General features: G+C 37.0%; 1 long non-coding RNA gene across 1 annotated transcript; it reads right to left on the bottom strand.

Moving 5' to 3' along the window:
* Positions 1-5,555: 5,555 nt before the first annotated feature.
* LOC141661707 (uncharacterized) lies at positions 5,556-8,696 on the bottom strand. The gene is made up of 3 exons (XR_012550094.1): positions 8,527-8,696; positions 7,711-7,852; positions 5,556-6,022 (listed from the first exon to the last, which is right to left on the bottom strand). It is a non-coding gene; the product is annotated as an uncharacterized LOC141661707 (long non-coding RNA).
* Between the last annotated feature and the right edge of the window lie 732 nt (positions 8,697-9,428).

Raw genomic sequence — 9,428 nt, 5'->3', positions numbered from 1 at the left:
CCTAGCAGCTCTCGTGATATTTTGTTCATCACTGAGAGATAACAGTTCCAGATTGTAACAGAGTTTATTGTTTCAATAAAGTTTGTTTTCTGTTACATAAGTTCTTGAAATTTGATTTGATTGTAATAAACACTGTATTCACCCCCTCTACAGTGAAAGTGTGACCTAACATATAAGAAGTTAGGGTTTTTCTCTGTAAAATTATATAATTACTGGCTGCAAATGATTTTCTGTACAAAATAAAATTCGGTAAGGGCTATATATATATTTACGGAATATTGGTACCCCGTTGGATCATACCGGATATAAAATAGTACGTTTATTTATAAAAACAGATCCAAAACAGTACCGGTTTCAGGATAATTATCCAAATATGTACAATTTGTATTAAGGTCTTGGTCTCAGTGCCTGGTTACACGTATTATGAGGTGATAATTATAATAGTTTAATAAAAAGATCCCGTTTATCAAAAATACGAGTTTTATTGATTTACCGAAACAAATTTTGTATCGAAAATATTGCGCCGGGACCCGCACAGGACAAACCGTACGCCGGATCGAAAAAGTCAAAACATGGAAAATGCTCGGAATATTGCAATTCGTTTAGAAAGGAGTTCTCGAAAGAGTTTCAGGTTATAAAATCGTAAAAACGGATGAAGTCGGCTGGTTCCCGATTATATAAAATGATTTTAAAAAAATAATCAAAAAAAGAATTTATTAAATCTATAAATTTTCTATAAAATCATAAATCAACATAAAAATAAATAGAAAGATATGATAATTATCTATATTTTATTTTAGACATATAAAAATTAAAATACTCAATTTATATTATTTTTAATCACCCAAACGCATATACCACTTTACAAATAATTCACATAATACATACTGAACATGCATAATATTTATTTATTAACCAAAATAATTGCACGATATATCCCAGATATTACATTAGTTGTGCTTAAGGATCCTAAATCATGGCATGAAAATCAAGAAGTGTTACTATTTGGCACTATTTATCATCACTTTCATGAAATTATTTTCCTACCCAAACCTTAATGAAATGCTCTCAAAAAATTTATCTTACCTTAGTTTGATACGTAGTAAGCTTAGGAATTAATTGGAGAATTTTGTCATGGCTTGAACTTGGATTTTAAAAATTGATTTCTCCTTCTTTTTTCAAGGGCCAAATAGAATGTTTCAAGAGAGAGAAGAGAGAACGTTTGGTTCTTGCTTGGTTGCTTCTTGTAATTTTTATGTGTTTATGTGTGTATATCATCCTAGATATGCATATCTTTAGTACATATCTTCTAGCTTAGCTATTTTCCAAGCTATCTTGCTAGCGTAGTACCACATTTACTATTCATGACACTATTTGCTAGCTAGGTCACTATGTTCACTAGGTAGGTTACTATTTGGTTGCTAACCTTGGTTACTTTCTTAACTTAGTTAGTTTGCATGGTTTACATTGCTTGATACGCTTTATTTATTCACTTACGTGTTCGCTTGGTCGCTTATTCGTTTTCATAATAAATCTTCGTAAGCGGTTTGCGGGGTAAATCCTTTCTTATACGTCCTTTATACTTTGAAGCCTTGTACCTGGGTTTGAATTTTTAGGATTTTAGATTCGTAATTACATTGTGATTCTCGTATTCCTCAACGGTTCGTAGATACGGCCGTTTTTCTAAGTTCGTTTTCTTCGAAAACTAATAGTGTTTACATACACTTATTTGGTATGTATAATCACGTTATCGACTCGGAAACTAAATTTCCCATGCATAACATAGTATGGGCTAAAATGTTTTCCCCGATTGTCAGGGTTACTATTAATTAATCGTATTACAAAGTTTCAAAAATTCGAGTTATTACACTGAACATATCTGTCTCATTTGTTAAGGATTCTTCTTTCGATATGATTACCAAGGTCATCTGGTTGTTTTTAGCAAAAAGAAAATATGGGAGTTGTATTAGAAACAGATGAGGAAGATAAGGCTGCAAAGTACTTTTGACAGGCTGGTCGCTCCGGGGGTAGGTCACCTCTCATTAGTTCTGTGGTGTTACATATTTCCATATGAGTAAGATATATGGTTTTGCCTAAAAATCAAGGAGATGCTCAAGGTCAGGAAAACACCCACGTTTAAGAAAACACTCAACTTTAAGAAAATATATCTGAGAGTGAGATGACATTTATTGGATGCCACTTCGTGAGATGTCTCGCTAAGAGATGTTTCTACATGAGATACTTTCTGCATCCCTTGAGTTTCATCGAAGATGGAAGCCTTCTAAGAATATTGATCTTTGATTTGGTTTTGTTGCATGAAGATTCTGTAGAAGACCCTTATCGAGGTAGATGCTCCTCTTACAGAGGACGCGCTCTTCAAGGATGAAGACCTTGTCGAGATAAGCTGCTTCTCTTAGAGAGGACGCGCCCTTCAAGGATGAAAACCCTTGCTGGGGTAGATGCTCCTCTTATAGAGGACGCGCCCTCCAAGGATGACTCTCCTTGTCGAGGTAGATGCTACTCATACCGATGACGCGCCTTCCAAGGATGAAAACTCTTGTTGAGGTAAGTCGCTCCTCATACCAAGGACGCGCCCTCCAAGGATGATTCTCCTTGTCGAGTTAGACGCTCCTCATACCATGGACGCACCCTCCAAGGATGATTCTCCTTGTCGAGGTAGATTCTCCTTTTACAGAGGACACGCCCTTCAAAGATGAAAACCCTTCTCGAGGTAGAAGCCCTTCTTAAACAGGACACGCCCTCCAAGAATGAATACCCTTGTCGAGGTAGATGTTCCTCTTATAGAGGACGCACCCTCCAAGGATGAATACCCTTGTCGAGGTAGATGTTCCTCTTATAGAGGACGCGCCCTCCAAGGATAAAAATCCTTATTGAGGTAAGTCTCTCCTCATGCCGAGGATGCGCCCTCCTAGGATGATTCTATTTTTCAAGATAGATGCTCCTTTTACAGAGGACGCGTCCTCCAAGGACGAATACCCTTGTTGAGGTAGATGCTCCTCGTACCGAGGACGCGCCCTCCAAGGATGAAAACCCTTGTTGAGGTAGATGCTCTTCTTATAGAGGACGCGCCCTCTAAGGATGATTCCACTTATCGAGGTAGATGCTCCTCTTATAGAGGACGCACCCTTCAAGGATGAAAACGCTTGTTGGGGTAGATGCTCCTCTTACATAGTACGCGCCCTCCAAGGATTATTCCCCTTGTCGAGGTAGATGCTCCTCTTATAGAGGACACACCTTCCAAGGATGAAAACCCTTGCTGAGGTAGATGTTGCTCTTACAGAGGACGTGCCCTCCAAGGATGACTACTCTTGTCAAGGTAGATGCTCATCTTACAGAGGAAGCTCTCTCCAGGGATGATTCCCCTTGTGGAGGTAGACGCGCCTCTTACAGAGGAAGCTCACTCCAAGAATGATACCCTTGTCGAGGTGGACGCTCCACTTATAGAGGATGCTCCCTCCAAGGATTTCCCTTTTCAAGGTAGAAGCGCCTTATACAAAAGACGCGCCCTGCAAGGATGTGACCTTGTCGAGGTGGTCGCGCCTCTTACAGAGAAAGCTCCCCCCAAGGATGAATACCTTTATTGAGGAAGACGCGCCTCATACAAATGACGCGCCCTCCAAGAATGAATGCCTCCTTCGAGCAAGACGCTCCTCGTAAAGAGGACGCGCCCGTGAAGGATAAAAACCTTGTCGAGGTAGACACTCCTCTTAAAGAGGACGCGCCCTCCAAGTAACTTACCTTTGTCGAGGAAGACGCTCCTCGTAAAGAGGGCACGCCCTCTAATGCCATTAATTTTTTTAGGAAGACGCCGCCACTATAAAGGGCGCGCCCTCTAAAAATAGATGATTGTAGAAGATCGTAAAATTTTGACTTTGATTGGAATAAATGAATCACAATATTTATGAAAAAGACGAGATCAGCGATTTGGAGTTATGATTTGGCAATAAGTAAGAAATCAAATATGGAATGGTATTGTGTCTTCGGTGGAAGGATCACTCTCACCAACAAGGCACGTCCTCCTTGCATCAAAGATTATTTATTACTTGAAGATCGGAGAGCTAGTCTTTTATTCTGGTTGCGCCCTCCTATGATGACCCTTTCAGTTTAAGGCGCCCATAAGAGACCAATATTGGGATGAAAAAGTTAGAGAACATCCTCAAACATTTTTAATGGATTGTGCTTTTCCAAGGTATGCGAGGTGCACGCTTTTGTACGATTTCTCTTATTTCTTATGCCGCATTAGCTCATGTAATCTTAGAGATGTGGTGCATAAGTGGTAAATCTCTCTAGACAAACCAAGGTTAAAGCCATCAAGAAGAGAAGTGATAGAGAGTGACAAATGTTAGGCTGGGGGTGTGGAGTTGTGATACAGATTCATGAGATGCGCATTCATCTAGGGTGCGCCCTATGGTGTTTAAAGAAGAAATGGGGGAGGATGAAGAAAGGGTAATGAATAAGTTCGTAAGGGTACACCCTCAAGTTGGTAGATGCTCATACAAAATTTTCAAGTTTGACAGGGGGTTTAAAATTTCAATCCCATTTCCAATGGCATATGGAATTTGGGGGGTAGTTGTTATGCCCAAAATTTGGTACGAGCAGTATTCGGGTCAAAATCAGGTTAATTGGACAAAATTGGGCCAAAAATATGAAGATCACCTCAAATTAGGGCTTGCCCCCTTTCTGATAAAGAAAGGATGCGCCCTCTAGGGGAGGAAATCAGGCGCGCCCTAACTTATATGGTTATTAGGGTGTGCTCTGTTGTTTTGTTGGCAGGAGATGGATTTTTAGGCAGATTCTTTGGACGCTTCGTGAGGATGAGAAGACGATGGATGATTAATACTAACATATTTTCTGCAGGTACTCTATTGAAAAACTCATTCCTGTAATGCAACCACAGAAAGGCGGTGTCCATGGTCAGAGACCTCCAGGGGTATGCCTGGACGGAAGGTCTCCTCCTGTAGTCAATGGGTGTTCTCATTGGGGATGTGGGGTAAATTCTGGTGTGTTCTTTGGGAGCTTTGTCTCTGTAGTCAATGAGTCCTCGTTGGGAGATTTCGGAGTATTCTGTACTTTGCACCCAAAAGCCACTACACCATAGATTACTTATTGCAACGCCGAGAAAACATTGCATTAAGTGCAATTTATGTTGTAATAGATTCTATGGCAGCAAATATGCAAAAATTGGGTATTGCATCCGAGTGCGTTGCAATTGGTCGATTTAGCAACGAATATAGTAACTTATATCAACAGATTTAATTCATTGCAACGGATCGATATTCGATATAGAAACAATTTGTAGTATACATCAACGCCTAAATAATATTGCATTAGCTTAGACCCTTATCTTTTTATGACTTTAAGACAACAATATTGGACCAATTGCAATAATTTTAACCAAGATATTACAATGATTTCAAGCCTATTGCAATAAGTTTTTAATTTTTTAGCAAGATGAAATAATAAAATTTTAAAAAAATCATAAAATTCTTGTTGTAAATACAATAAGTCAGGCATATATACCACAAATTCAAGCATCATTTGACAAATCCAAGCATCAAATATCCAAGAACCCAAAAGCGGTAAAATCACTGTTCAAATATCTTCATACAAACTAATTCATTTCTAAGTCGATATAAAATGAAAAAATCACAAACATAAATTGGCTAAAAATAAGTTACAAAAGCAGTTAACATGGACCCACTCTAACAATATTAGCATCCCTTCAGTTCATCAGTATCCCAAAGGCTCATATTTAAATATGCCAATTTCCTTGGGCTCTTAAGAAATAACAAAATCTGACCTATCTACTGGATTCTGCTATGGCTTTTGCAGTTTCTAAACCAGCAGGAACAATGGAGTGAATGCTCTTTTTGTCGTGCTTATGCGCTTAATGGAATTGAACACGAACTAGCGAAATTTTCCGTGCTTGCTAAAATTGAACACGGACCGGAGAAACCTTTATAAATATTTTACCTGTTACCGGTGGCAAACCTAACTAAAACTGGTGTGGGAGCAAATCCATTGTCCGAGTGAGTGAGGTCATCAACATTACATGGTGAATAAGAAAGCAACAAAGAAAAAACTCAATTATTAAAATAGTAGAAGCAGAGACAATGTTATTTACTATTATAAACATTTGTAATATACTCCCTCCGTCCCTTTCAATTGTTTACATTTTTTAGAGAGTGTCCGACAAGCATTTTAAGATGCATATAAAGTATAGTTTTGTAATTTTTTTTTACAATTTTGTTTTTCTGAATAAAAATTAAAACATTCAACTTTTATTCGGAAAAAGAAAATTATAAAAATAAGTTATATAACTATACTTTTTATGCACCTTAAAAAGCGTGCCGGATACTTGCTCAGAAATGTAAATAATTGGAAGGGACTGAGGGAGTACCTCGTATGCATATGCCCGAGCAATAAACTATTCTGATGCCTTTTTAAGGCTCAACTATTAATGAATTTGTAAAAAAAATGATGTCTTGATTATGTACACGGGGCATGATCCATTACTCTTCCTGTTAAATTCAGTTACACATAGAAAGTAGAAACAACCAAGATTAATTAAACAGTTGGATAAAATATAATATTAATGTATCATTAAAGATGAGGTGGCTATAAATTAACAAGCTTCTCTGTAATATATATAAGTCAGGACTGGAACAAAACGTCAAGAAGTGGCTATTAAAGATGTGACTTTAATGCTAGCCACCTTAAAATATTTTTGCAAACTTCAATCCTTCGTTATTCACAAACCATAAACTTATGCATGCCTGATCTGTTTAAATTAATGGTTGTCATATCACAGACAGAGATTAGCGACATAGGAGCACATTTTGGCCCCTTCATATACATATTTGTTCATCATTAGAAGATAACAAATACACAAGGAATCAACTCCTGCCAGTTAAAGAATATGAAGCAAGCAAACAAATGGTATATTATGGTGACAACTGAGATTAGTTATTTTTTAAGGAGTACGATTTACAAACCAGATTAGATTAGTGTGTTGAGTTTTCTCGATTTTATCAGAAGCAACAATGAATTCAGCAAAGAGTTTGGGGATAATAATAGTTGCCAGCCAATACAGAGGACTATGGGTTTACATGGTTGGTCCTATAGCAGGTGGCGTAGCAGGTGCATGGGTCTACAATATCATTAGATATACAAATAAGCCTTGCACGAGATAACCAAGAGTGCCTCTTTTCTTAGATCCTCGCCTCACAGTTGATCAACTTCTTTAATATTACTATACAATGATAATTATTCTACTTGGATTTACGGTTTGATATATATATCAACTAATGAATAATATGTTCCGGGAATGCGGTACTTTGTGAAATTGCACAAAATCACCTACATATTCACAAACAAGTAGTCCATGCACAAAAAGAGTGTTTATTTTAGAATCACTTGCTGTAAATGACTATATAGCCTATTATACAAAGACAATAATGCTGAAGCAGTACATTACAATTTATATATACAACAACTTATGTAGGTGAATACTTGTAACAAAAACATGATAACCTTTTTACCTTTGCAATTATAAAATAATGCATTGAACATAAACAATTTGAAAGAAAGCATTTGATATCGACATCTTTATTGAAAAGCATACATCTTGGGATGAAGATTCATATTCTTTGTTAATACAACAAAATTAATAAGCTTCAATATACTTACATTGTCGACTAGCAGGCATTGGCTGACGCGTGATCAGCTGTAACCTGTTTGCCACCAGTAACATGTAAAGTTTTAAACTTTGATAAGCTAGCTGAACTCTCCTTCAACTTTTGTGTCAATACTTTTCATACTGAGTAGACTCCTGGAGTCAAACAAAATTTAAATATTCAAAAACCCAAAAAAAAATTGAAATTAAATAGAAAGACTGAATAGATTGAAGTGTTTCGAGACGGCACAAGTGTGTTGTGTCTCGGTCGATAGAAAAAACATTGCTATGAGTTTCCATGTCCATGTCTATATCTTGTATTGAGAGACATCAACCTTATCCCATAAAATTCACATATACTTTGCACTAAAATTATACAAGTGGTTCCGAGGAGGACAAGATAATCAGTCTGCCTATTAGGTACATTTATCCAGCTACACAAAGATAATAAAATTAACTTCTACATAATAACATAGATTATGTAGCAAACACGAACAAAGCATAAAAATTTAAAAATCCCAAATACAAAAAGAGAATACAAATTTACAAGAACCCATTCAAAAATGAAGCTTACAAAGACAATCATAGAAACTGATCCCTAATTTAATAGGATTACGGTCACATTTGAAGCCCTTATTTTAAAATTCTCAATTTAAAAATTTGGAAAAAATCAAAATCGAATCCCTAATTTTAAATTTATTAACACAAATTGTCAATTGAAAAGCCTTAATTAACCTAAAAATTGATTTATATTTTACCAATAATTCACAAACAACCCCTAATAAAAATGGATCTGGGAAGAAAATCGATTGTAAAGTTTATACTTTTACCTTCAATCTTAAATATTGTCTGAGCTCGACTATTTTTAGAGTTTGAATCTTCGATCTTCAAGCTCGAATCTCCAAGTTTAAATCTTCGAGTGGGAGCTCTATTTGTCGCCCTTGACCTTGAGTGTAGATTGCAGTGCATGTGTTCTTTAACAAACAAGGTAATAAAAGAATTTTTTAATTATTGATTTATGGTCTTGTTTGGGAAAGGCAGGTAAAATAATTGGATATCCGCTTTCTTTTTAGTAACCGGGAAAATTTTGGGCCCAAAATTTTGAATTTTTTTGCTAACAGTTTTACAAATTCGTTGCAAGCTGTTTACATTTTTGTCAAAAATATATTGTTTTGTAACAATTAATAAAAACATTACAATAGCCAAATATTTGTTAAAATTACTTCACAAATAGTAATGTTTTACTAACAAATTTTCAAGTTAGCTTTGCTATAGCCAAAATATGGTGCAGTGAGCTTGGTATCACTTGTCCTGCAATCTGGCAGGGGCTCCTTATCCCGGGGACAAGAATGTGGTGGACCACAGCTACACCTGTGTCCACGGACTAGAGAAGCAGCCGGTAGTGGAGGGTTATCCTCGGCCGGGAAGATGCCCTGTCCGCGAAGTCTGGAAGCCGTGGACGAACCTTGGGTTTTTGTGGTTGAGCCCTATCGGCGGACATTCTTAAAGCTAGTAGAACTTGGTTTACAGTAGGTTTCCTACTGGGTTTGTGTCTCGGGATGAGAAATCTAAGCTCATTACGTTTCTTGTCTCTTAAGAACTACGTTGGTTTGATTCTCTATAAATAGGGATACGTAGGAAAATCGCAAGGGATCGGAAGCGATGGCCTTAAGGAACCCTCATCAACTCTAAGCAATCTCAGCCCTCAATTCATCACAACCACTATACTCCG

This window comes from Apium graveolens, chromosome 1, assembly GCF_009905375.1.
Source record: "Apium graveolens cultivar Ventura chromosome 1, ASM990537v1, whole genome shotgun sequence".
NCBI lineage: Eukaryota > Viridiplantae > Streptophyta > Magnoliopsida > Apiales > Apiaceae > Apium > Apium graveolens.
Note: the sequence above shows the minus strand (reverse complement) of the source record. Positions and strands in the feature narration are given on the sequence as shown.